Source organism: Varroa destructor, unplaced genomic scaffold (genome assembly GCF_002443255.2).
Source record: "Varroa destructor unplaced genomic scaffold, Vdes_3.0 BEIS01000001.1, whole genome shotgun sequence".
In the NCBI taxonomy this organism is placed as follows: domain Eukaryota; kingdom Metazoa; phylum Arthropoda; class Arachnida; order Mesostigmata; family Varroidae; genus Varroa; species Varroa destructor.
The window spans coordinates 9,305,375-9,317,439 of record NW_019211454.1 but is presented as its reverse complement, the minus strand read 5'-3'; the positions used below and the strand labels follow the sequence as shown (position 1 = coordinate 9,317,439).

The 12,065-nt window shown below is 42.3% G+C and overlaps 1 protein-coding gene across 4 annotated transcripts in view; it reads left to right on the top strand.

Annotated features, from left to right (window-relative positions):
• The first annotated feature begins 117 nt into the window (after window positions 1-117).
• The window catches only part of LOC111255487 (uncharacterized), a 54,014-nt gene continuing 42,066 nt past the window's right edge, over window positions 118-12,065 (top strand). For 3 of the 4 annotated variants that reach the window (XM_022817504.2, XM_022817524.2, XM_086978572.1), the window contains exon 1: window positions 118-1,102. The gene's annotated coding sequence lies outside the window, so the exon portion shown is untranslated. Of the gene's footprint in view, window positions 1,103-5,769; window positions 5,911-12,065 lie in introns of those variants that run through there. The other variant, XM_022817513.2, reaches the window with a different exon arrangement.

Below are 12,065 nucleotides of genomic sequence, written 5' to 3'. Positions count from 1 at the left end.
TCAGTAGTATAGATACTGTTCACGTCCAGGTAGGACAGAACAAGCTCACCAGTAGCTGCTCATTCTAGGAAGAACCCCACAACCCGCTGGGGGGGGGGGGGGGGATAAACGTTTGTGAAAACGGCAGCCGTATAGGTGATACCTAGCGGTGGCGGTGTGCCCTAGGTGCACCCCACAGTAACATGCTCGGGAGTTACGTCGTAGGCGTTCGCGCCTCACCAGGGCCCCGCCGCGATCAGGCAAAACGCCTGTCAGCTTACTACCCACGAAAGCAACAACGAGAGCAATTCAAGCCGGCTCTTCTTGTTCCCCAACCATCAGTATTACTGTTGCGATCCTCGCAGCCATCGAGCAAAGCAAAATTGACTCAGCAGAAGCAGAATCTTGCTGGAACAGCCGTCGTAAAGTTTCTTCCGCCTTTCGTTCGTGTCACAACAGCAGCCGCCGTCTGAAGAGAGTTCAGCAATAACGAGACTGTGTTTATTATCATCGATATTGATTTGTATTGTATGAATTTTCTCCGCGGGCTGCCTCTTTCCGTTAGTGTTCGCAAACGACGCGCTCGTCACCGACGTCGCATGGCGACAGACCGTCCTCTTGCCATTATTCGCTGCCTGTGCATCTAATCAACGGGATACTGCAGTCCGAATATTGACGACGACAACAACAACAGCAAAGAGAGGCTGTCGTCCATATAGGCCCTTAACAAGAATATAACGGATCTTCAGCACCTGTTCTTGCTGTTTATTTGGATCAGCTGTGCTGTGCGTATATTGTGTGTGAAAGCTGCAGCCACTATAGCTGGTGCAGCCTTGCTGATACGTCCCCGTAACAGCAGCTGAACGTCGTATGGACACGCGCATACTCAGTGGACGTCGAGAAGGCTACAATTGGAAATACACAAAAACAAGCTAGAAACACATCGACCAGCAACCTTTTTTCAGTCGTATCAATTTCTCCTAAGGATTTTTCTGGTTTTATGTTACATTAGTTTGATCTACGCGTCGCCATCTCAGTAGGGCCTCACGCTGGTAACAGCCGAATGCCAACGTTGCATTCGCGTTCGACTTACGACGTAATTTCGTCCATTCGCTGCGTCCAGGTACGTAGAATTGGTAGGCAAGCAGTTGATTGCATCTGTGGTGAACATACGAGCGAGTAAGTGGACAGGTTCATGCAGGCCATCACATCGAGTCTGTGCTATAGCGACAGAGTACATTTGTGATGTTCGGCAGAATCATCCGTAATACATGGAATACAGAGTAATCAGCTGGCCAGCCGCCAGCAAGCTAACTGCTATGAAGGGGGAGGGGGTCAAGCGACACGAAAGAATGAAATCGTACCTAAGAATGGTTACTTATTGTATAACTAACCATTCGTCCAGTAGTGCTACCGCTCAAAGGCGTACTGGATGAAAGCTAAGGTGAAACGAGACAGGACGATACCTTTGAGTAGGTTACTAGATTTCGAAAATTTGTTTCAAAGAAAATCTCGCATGCAAACGAAACTGTGTTTGACTTGTGGCATAACGGTGTTGCTTGGCTTATTTTGCAAATCTGTAGTTGGGTAAGGTTCGCTGCGATGGATGTCAGCAGCTCACCGAAAACGCCTTGTTATCTTTATTGTACGGAAAATTTTCAATGCTAAAATTAGCGACAGATGCTGATGTTGCTGTTGTTGATGGTTTTGTCATACTTGATTGGATTGTTGGTATGGCGGCCATTATATGTGAATGTTGAGAACATTTTTTTCTATTTATAGGTATATGATATCTCGTGTCTTGCTGTTCGTCTATATATTTACGTGTTATCTCCGAATATCTTATCTGCTTTAATGTTCCCACAGTGTTGACCGACAATGAAGCAGACGCATCGTACTAACAAACGAATCGATACAGGTCGTATGAACCGCTTTACAGGCGAATCGCTATGCGTAAGCGATATACGAGTAGTCAAAATAATACAATTTCTTGTGTATATATTGAGGCTTGAGTGAGCATTTTGAATTCTATCAGTGATTCTTCCGTTCGTAATGTTTTTTTTTAATATTAACGAGACCATTTCGTGGTATAAAGCGATTTTTTTCTCGTTTTCGTCAACCGTACGCGCGAACTGCTATCGAGCAAGCTGTCTAGCAATGAACGGAACTGGTTCAGTGGGGCTCAGTGATATTGCCTATGACTACTTCATCATCAGTTTGGTTTAAGGTTGCTAATTGACATGTAGTCGACCTAACTGGTCCGGATCAGTTCATGATCAAAACTATTTTGTCTATGTCGCATTGTAATGGCGTTGCAACTGGCGGGTGGAACGCGCCTACTTCTAGACGTAATGGGTCGAGAAAGAACACAATAGCAGCTGGTATTGAGCGCTGTTCCCTTGCTAATCGCTGGGTTTATTACTTCTCTATCTATAAGTACTTGTTGTGGGGGTGTTTGAGGTCCTATAGGCAAACTGATAAAATTGCTTCTATATGTAGATGACTGCGAGCTGTAACATGTTTTCCCTCCACACTGTGTGTTTGACTTTCCTTAAGCGATAACCTCATTATTCATCAAGTAGAAGCATAAACTCAAACCAGCATTTCTTGTTAGATAATGAGCTAGCTAGCTAGCTCAGTTGGACCATGCCTTGCGCGATTCCTTGTTCTTCCTTAGCTTTATCGAAGACTCCTGCTCCCATGCTTGAATCCGACCCACTCTGTTTGGGCTGCATACACATACGTGGAAAGCAGACAATGGGAGACACCGTACTTAGACGAGAAATAACCAGCTACAAGCTGCTGAAAACCCGTTTACATATAATAATAATGCTATTGCGTGCACGAAATCTAAAGGACGAGAGCTATAAGCCCGCGAAAAGGATACAACAGTGTTAAAAGGCATTTTAAATTTGTCAACGGGTGCCTTTACTAACCAGTTGCTCGAGCTAGAGCGCATATAGGATTTATAAAGATCAACATTAAGGGAACGTACCTACGTTATTGATATGGGGCTCCCGATAACGGTAAACGTACCTCCCCTGTTATTTCTTTCCCTGTTCATTTTTCGCTGCTCTTCGCGACAAGACGTCATTAGCGCTGCAAAACAGTCTCGTTGTTGCCAGAGCCACTATTATATTAATGCCGAAACAGACGAGAAACGATCTCTACGGTGGATACATGACATGCAAGCGTCGAAAATATTGCCAAACACCGTCATATACTTCGTGCTGTTAAGCTCGCCACCAATATTACCGACGGCAACTGTAGCAGCAGCTGGAGCAGGACTTCCGCTGTACACGGATCGTACTAACAGTTTGGGGGGCGACCAGCAGACAATTATAGTTGTTCATTCTTCGTCGCGTCTTTTTATCCGTTTGCTCGTATTCTATACAATTTCGTTATTTTAGTGCTACCGTTGTCTCTTCTATTGACATGGACAAAGGCCCCCCGCTGCGTAGGAAACCAGGTAAGTCTTCCCATATGCTCGCTTCCGAATACTGCTATAATGCCACTATTGCCGCAGCTAGTAACTACGTCATAGAGAGCGTTGCTACAACGGAGCATTGCTTACAGCCGATCAGTTAGCCAGTCGGTCAGCCAGCCTGCCTGCCTAGCATTACGTTTGCCGTCGCGTTCCCGCTCTCTTTCATCTCAAGGGCGAAACGTAGTAGCACTAGCCAGTTTAATAACAACGCTCTGCTGGTCGTCAACTTAAACACTTCTAAGCGAAACGTTTTATGCACGTAACAACTAACAACGCTGGTGATAATGATGATGATGACGACGATAGCGGCAATGGTCTCTGATTGTAGTGATGATAATGATGATTATCCTGCTGATGCTGCTGAGAGTAGAATGAGGTGCATTTGTGCGGGCGAACGAACATTTAAGCTAGTAAGGAGAAGCTGGCTGAGCTGCTTTAATGGAGAAAGCGAGCGAGGATGAAGCTATGGCTTGGCTGTCTGGCTGGCTAGGTTGTGGGCATCGTGTATTACGATGATATAGTGCAGATGTGGGTAGTGATTAATGGGTACCTTGCTGTTTGTACGATGTGTACGATCGACATGGATACATGTGTTTGTTCGGCGGGTTTGATTACCCGCCAATGTCTGACTTCATACGGATGTTTCTTTATGGACGATCATTAAGAAGCAGAGGGAGTATCGTAGAGGATTGGGGTAAGCGAATCAAGTAGAAACGTTAGAGAAGAAAACTTTTTTTTGTTGAATTAAAAATTGGTTATTGTGCGTTTTGGACATTTTTGAGCGATCGTGATTATGACCTGTCTTTTTAGTCTAGTATAATGTAGAGGATACAATGAATTAAATAAGATTAATTGATAACATTTAAAAAAGTCAATAGGGCTTCTTACTTGCGGTTAACAAACAGGCAATGCTTCGATTATGTTACTGTGATCCCTTGTTATACGCAGATAGATGTAGACTTCTCATGCGAATGCATATTTCTACAGGCGATTATTTGTGCAGTATTTAGTCTGTATCGGCTTGTCGCTTGACTGGCGGCTGCAAGATACCGGAGCATGAACAAGATTGATCGGCAACAGCGTTACTTTATAAATGGGTCTTAGATCATTTCGAATACGGCGTTGAAAATCGGCGGGAAATGTATTTATTTTTTCTATCTTAAAAATTCGACTTCTCTTCTGTCAACTGCCATTATAACCGCCAGCTTTACCCATGTATGTATGACTCTTAGTATGCGTTGCTCTGGTATAGGGGAAATGCGATGTAACCGAACAGAAACAAAGCTTTGGACGTTCTTCATGGTTGAATAGACCAGCATTCAATCAAAGCGAATAGAAATATATTGATATAAAAAGAATATATATATATATATATCGTAAACATTGTTAAGTATGAGCCAGCACTTCAATGCCACGATGTCACGCTCAGGCAAAAAATTCGAACCAATATTGGAACATTACGCTTCGAGAGAGTGTTGTTAAACCCTGGTCAGCAAAACAGCTGCCCTGGGCTAATCACTTTAAAGTTAAAAAGGACAAAACGACCGCTAACGGAGCGACTTCTGCAGTATTCTTATTAGCTAGGCATGTTCGATAAAGCATTCTGCGTCAATCGCATCAACTTCAATCCCAACGACGACATATATTGTACTATTCGCTTCCGAGCGCAATCACCAACCCACAAAAATGACAAGCTTTTTTTCGTACTTTGCTGACGCCACACACAACGATCCGAATCTTCTATAGTTGATAAACCATGTCTATCATCACTGACGCGTATAACGACAGCTATTCATTTGTGTCATGTTGAGGGATCTTCGGCGCAGTCAGAAGTCAACGGAACTTTTCCCGGCAGATTCCTACATACGATTATTTTTGACGTTGTCATCAGATCGGCGTGTGCTTTGCTACGCTGTCTTCGCTCTCAAGAGCTGCAAAGTCGTTACATTTTTTTTAATTGTTCAATTTTTTACCATATCAGCTTTTGGCTCGCTTTGTTCGTGATTTTTGGTGGGAATCGATACTCCACTGGCTGGCGCTGCTGTTGATGCTGCCGCTGCCCTTCGTGCTGGCTAGTGACTAGTTCTCAAAGACGAAAAAGCACCGAGATGCTATAAAAGAGCGCACATCATCTACATAATGTGTCGCAGGGCCGGCGGCGGCGGCCACGTAAACTGGTATAGTGCGCGCTTTTTTCGGCGGATAAGTGAGGGGATGAATAACGAGTGACAGTGGACCAGAGATTTGAGTTTTTGGCGGCAGAAGGCATTGATGAATCGTGGGCGTCGTTTGATGTGGCAATGAATCTCCTGAGGAAACAATGCTCAGTCATTCACGGTTCGGTAACGGTGCCGCGCACCGCAGGTAGAACAGTAGCGCGGGCGGAGTCCTTGTCGCGCGAATATGTTGTATTTGCTACTGCTGGCGGGCGAAAAGGTTAGCAGGTAAGTTCTCTATAAATGTTTATGAAGATACACAGCCCTAATAGTCTCCTTTTTTACCAGCAAATACACAGCGATAGCAGTATTGTTTCATGTGTAAATTTGCTGGTAAGATACAATTAATGAATTTGTTAAAAATATCAGATGATAAAGGACACGATCACGCCGTTATTAATATCGGTGTCCTCCAGTGGTACCGCAGACTTCCTACTGTAATCAATCGCTAGCTTCACTTCGATTGGCTAACTAAAGGCAAAACACAAAACTGTAATAACGTCTTCTTTTAGAACTTACAAGCTTTCCTCACGTTCCTGACCATAAATAACTAGACACGTTACTGATTACGTAACGGGCTACTCGATAAATAGGTGCGCGGTCCGGCTTCGTAATGTTCGCAGATTTGCATATGTGAAAAAGGTATGGGTGAAACCGCGACAGAAGGCCGGGGAATCGTTGTCGTTACGAAAAGACAGGATAATATAGTTACGTCTAAACCTGAAAGGGTCGAAGAAGTAAAGCCAAGTCGTATAAGTGACACTAAGTTTACCTGTTTTATTGAAAAGGGACTTAGACACTTTATTATACGAAACATGTCTGAGAGAAAAGCCGGTATAAGGAAGGAAGACGAGGGCGAAGAGAACTGTCCATTCATAAGAATAAGCCGTGCATTTCCTGATGCAAGACTGACCTCCTTACGAATCTCTATAGAAAGAAAAACAACTTAAAAATAGTTATGACGGGTACGTGGTAATGGCGAAATTTGTAGGATGGATTTGCTTCTACTATTATGGAGTAAGGGGAGAGCCGCTTTATAAGCATACATAATATAGTCTGGGATTTTTGTTGTTTTTGTAAATAATAGTATCCTGGCAATGCAGTGTCAATTTTAGTACCATGAAGACATATGGAATTAACTAAGGTGCTGATGAGTAGCAAATGAAAAGCTCTCTCTGTAGACCGTAGATCTCATTGACTTGTAGAAAGAACCTATAGATTCCAACTGGATTCGGCCTATAGGTAGTGCTGAACGCAGGGCTCGATAGTGTTGACAAAGGTACGTTGCATTCTGTTGGATTTTGATTATTACAAATAATAATTCAGTTTCTTGTGTGATAAAAAAGAAGCAAAACAGTGGTTGCGAAATGTAGACAGATTTTGATACACACATGATAAGGAGTTCAAAGCAGAGTTCTTTATTGCGCTTGCAAATCGACATGTATGAACTTAACAAATTAAATATTTCTCATGGCTTGTGTTTTTTCATTATATGGTACGAACGTCCGCAATGCCTGCGGCGGTTCTGTGCTCGAAAAGAATTCTCAATACTGCCTTTTTGAGGGTAGGTCTGTTAAAATTGATTTTTTTGCGAAAACTTTTCCCTAGCTGGCTTTCGGCCTTTCGGCCTCGAAGTCACGGATGTTGACCGGTGTACAAGGTGCCACTGCTAGTCTCACGGACCATTTATACTTCTTTCCTTCCTAATTTGTGTAACTTTAGTTCTAAGTAGGTCTGCAGGCCAGATTTTATTGTTATTTGCCTGAAACTAAGGGACTTTTCCCATCAAACCCTGGGTTTCATATGCTCGGACCTTGGTTTGGGATTCATTAAAACGTAACGAACGTGCTTGCAGGGACGGCTATTGGATCTCTAAATTTGTCAATCGAGTATCCGTCGATTTTTCTAAAGGTTTCTTCACTTTGCGGGTAGCGGTAGTCCCTTGAAGGGCCTTATCTCTTTATCCCACGTACCCGGCTATGTAAAACCATTCCACTTATTTTTTGCTCAGCTGCCAATCAGATGCCATCGTCTCAGGTCCTCTGGGGCGATCGTTTGTATAGGATCAAAAGAATTGCATTTCAATTGTACGTAGTTATAGCGTCTCACTACGGTACCACTTGGTAAGTCCTAGAGTTCAACCTGGTAGTAAAAGACGATCCGAACTTCGGAGATATTTATCGGGAACCTATTAGCATTACCCTAGATTCCCCTACGTTAAAGGACCGTTACCTGTGAAACAATTTTGAGTCTACTGTAGCTTCCCTTCTTTAGCTAGTCAGTTGTTCCCCTTCTCTTCTTTTCAGTGCTTCCTCCTTAATTAGCTAGCTAGTGATCCTTGTTGCGTTGTATGCAGCCCTGGTGAGTCGCGCAGAAACTAAAAACAGAAAGTTTTTAGTTTCAGCGCGATTCTTTTGCCATCAAACGCTGTTTCGAAAGGCTAGTTCCTATTTTAGCACAAAATAGCATGATCCTCAACCCTGCTCTTTGCAATCTTAACGTGCTGCAAAGTGAGGGTCGTTTCCGTATGATGAATGATTGCATTCGCTACGTATAGAGGTACTGTAATCTTATTGTGGCAATAGCTTGTAAGTAAAACTCTGTGCAGCTTAAAGGCCAGAAGGCCGGCAGCGGCGGAGATTTTTTTAGCGTAATAAAAAAACGAAAACTTCCTTAGCTCTCGATAAGATAGGACCTTGTAGGCGTACCGCTGCGAGAGCGTCTGGTTACCGTCGTCCGCGCGTTTGTTTTGTTGTATAACTGCTTTCGTCATACACTTCATCCTGGTTAGGCCAGAGCGTTGCTCAGAGCTAAAATCGAGAACTAAAACCCTTTTAGTACAACCAGTGGTAACAACGAATTAATGGATTCGCATCATTGACGATTGATGAATGACGATGGATGACTGACGATGTATTCTCAGGATTCTTGTGATTGCTATTTTTCTGCGGATGGCCCTTGTTGAAGCTTAGACAAACTCTATGCAAGATGCTTCCCATACTTCCTAGCGTGCACGTATTCGAAAGCAGAAACCAAGTATTTATGAATATTCTTGATAAATAGTTTCTACAAGTTTTCCCGTGTGCCGTTAGATTTGTTGAGCCCATTTAATCGTTAGGTGCATATAGCAGGCAACTTTTTTCTATGCGCTTTTGCCATCGATGCGGTTATCTTACCAATCTATAAACCGATGAATGCATAGGAACAAAACATAAAAATACCTAAAATTTGATACACAAATACGTCCGTATCTGGGTTCAAACATGCGCCCTCTGGATACGAATGTATCCATCACATTCCTATACCCTGGGCAAGTTCGCGGGTTGCTATGGGCTTTGGACCGCCATGTTTTCCTTTCGTCCATGTAGAAAGCTATCAGTCGCTATTGCCGTTTCGCGTCAACATTTCGCGACGAATGTTCGCTTCAAAGTAAAATTAGACTATCCAGCGTTATAGTTTATGTGGCAACTATGAGTTGCATAACAGCATCATTCGGTTCCACATTTTTTTTTAATTAACTGTTGTATAAGCATTCAATTGAATGAATGTAATGAAGAAAGCGAGTAGTTTCAAAGACAAACTCCATCATATTCTGAATACGTGAATTTGTTTTAGGTAAGTTAGCACCGTAGCTCAGCTATCCGTAAACTTACTAATATTTCTAGCACGACAGCAACAGTAATGTACAATGAAATCAACATAATAACGACAACAAAGAAACCACATCAGATTAGCTATTAAGAATATGTGAAGCTAAAGCAGTCCTGCATTAGCACTTAGTTATAAAATGATTTGCTGGGTTATGAACCCACGTGCACTTAAGCGGTACTATCTGAGTGCATATATATACACTTTTACCCTACAAAAACCTACGTGTATTCATGCGCTACGCTCACGAAGTCATTCATAGCAGTTTAAACATTACAGGTATCAAAAGCAATCTGCCGAAGGGGCTTTAATGAAACGAGAAGCGCAACCCACCTTTTTTAAGGCCCACCTTCTTAACCGTTTTCTTCATAGTTCTATTCCTTCACCCTAACATCAATGCGCAATTCAATAAACCCGATTTTGTTTAAGTGCCCCGTATATTGATTGTAGATGCAAGTAACTTTGAGTAGTGTTTCTGCAAAATCTGCCAGCTAATCTGAAAGCTAGCATCCCTGCTGCGACAAATTTCCCGGCATCTCTCATTTTTGCTACCTTTAATTCGATGTTTCTTTTTCGATTATATCTGTATTGTGGCATGTTCAATGTAATATTTCTACATATTTGTGTTATAGCTAATTATTAATTAGATCCATTTTAGCAATGCAGTCAAGTCTAGCCAAGTAATTGAGAGGTGAATTTTACGAAGATGCCTGCTATGGCCTCGGTTACACTTGAAGGTGTACAATAATCGTTTGCCGCATGTATATATCAGATGAGGGATTTTTCCCGCCGATTTTTGCTGCTGAAGGCGAAATGAGCTCGCGCTTCCAGGAATCTTCTTGGTCCCTGTACTCAGGAAGCCGGCACGTTTCTGCTTTCCATGTAGTCCACAGGCTGGTAGAGCCGGTGCTGTTCTGCCGAACCTCACATGCAAATGGCCCAAGCGTTACCTTGGCCGATCTAAAGTGAGCGAGTGTAGAACCTTGCTGATTTCATGGCTAGCTATTTGTCCACTTTCACCTTTTATCTGTGCTAGTTAACTGAAGTTGGCCAGCTAACCGCTTAGATGTGAGAATGCGCCGGCTCGTTTACCAGGTCTCGATTTACGCATATGCACTAATGTACTTTTATATCGATAGAATGCATTGGTCAGGGTAAAAAACAGATTAAAAAAGGCCAGCATCTTCGGGAGGCGGCTTTTTATCGTAAGGGCGGCTAATGCAGTGTCCTAACAACCACGCCATGACGCTGCTGATCACGGTTGTGCAACACGCAGACCTGCAGACTGTATGACGCAATTGGCCAGCAACAGTTATTATTATTATACTAATACGGACGTTATCGGAAGAAGATAAGGTCACCAAGCACCAGTGGCAAGTTGCAAGAGGCGCATACAGATATGAAGACTGAAATAGCGCGCCGGAAAAAGCGTGAGAAGGCCGCCGGGAAATGATTTGTATAGGAGGATTTATTGCTTTGCTTGGTATATCTAGTTTGTAGAGATACGGTGATCCTTGATTCGAATCGGGAGTAAACGAGTGCGTCGTGGGGTTGGGCTCTATGCCCGTTTCTTTAACCCTAGTTTTCAGTATGAATCGTATATTCTGAAGCAAAAATATTTTGATTTGCTAGAACCATCCAGTCCGTTGTATTCAGACCTTCGAATGTAACTGAGACAAGATAGGGTTTTGTCTGTAACATCACTGACTACTAGTAGGTAATCTTTGTTTCTGTTGGTCAGTCAAAATAATATCGTTAATAACATATAAGTTACGCCATCTTATTGATGGTGCCTACCGAAGTGGAGGCGACGATAGATAGTGCTAGTAATAGGCAGTAGTTAGTTCCTTATGCGAGTCAACAGGCTCCATGATACCGTATTTGCTAAGAAGATGCTGATTAGCTCTGTCCATTTATATTGTAAACCAGAAAGTGATCTCGCGAACCAGATGTAGCGGCATAGTGTTTATGAGCGAAACGCATATTTCAAAACATTGTTTCCTTAAGTAAAACAATTCTGCTTAAAGAATAATTATACTACGCTTTACTTAACATATAAAATAACTATATATTATTATATGCTATGTTGTTTTTTGGTGATTACCTTATTTTTGTTTTTATCGTGTGCTGATGCTGATTAGATCCAATTTAGCATCCTTTGTTGTTCTCGGTTTGTCCGATTCGAACTCCCTATGTCGGGCGTAAGAAAGCATCATTTTTGGTACTTATTATTTCAGGTCGTTTTCAGCGTCAAAACACTACAGAAGCAGCATGATAATGTGCATTTATTCACTTTTAAAAATGGCTCAAAATAACCCAAGACGAATACGAGATGCCGAGTAAGGTTCATTTTTTGAGTCGTTATTTATTTGAGGTTATGTGAAGCTTAATAACATGGCAACATGCTTTCAAAAAGCTTTTCAATAATATATAAAATTCTCTGACAAATACCAGCGAGCGAAAAAACTAAAAACAAGAAGCAATAAACAAAAGTGGGCATAACTTATGAAAGGACTTAATTATTCCTCAAGGAGCATTTCATGAATGTAACTGTTGGTACAGAACTGGAACGACCGACAGGAATTTCAATTTATTGGGTCACCAAAATCATGTAAAAATGTGTTCAGCCGTAATTCTGCAAATACTGCTCTGCCCAATTAGATGTTGCCCAAGTACGTTGTCCATTAAGAACAAAATTTTAACAAAACGTTTATGCCATCAGCAATTGGATTTTT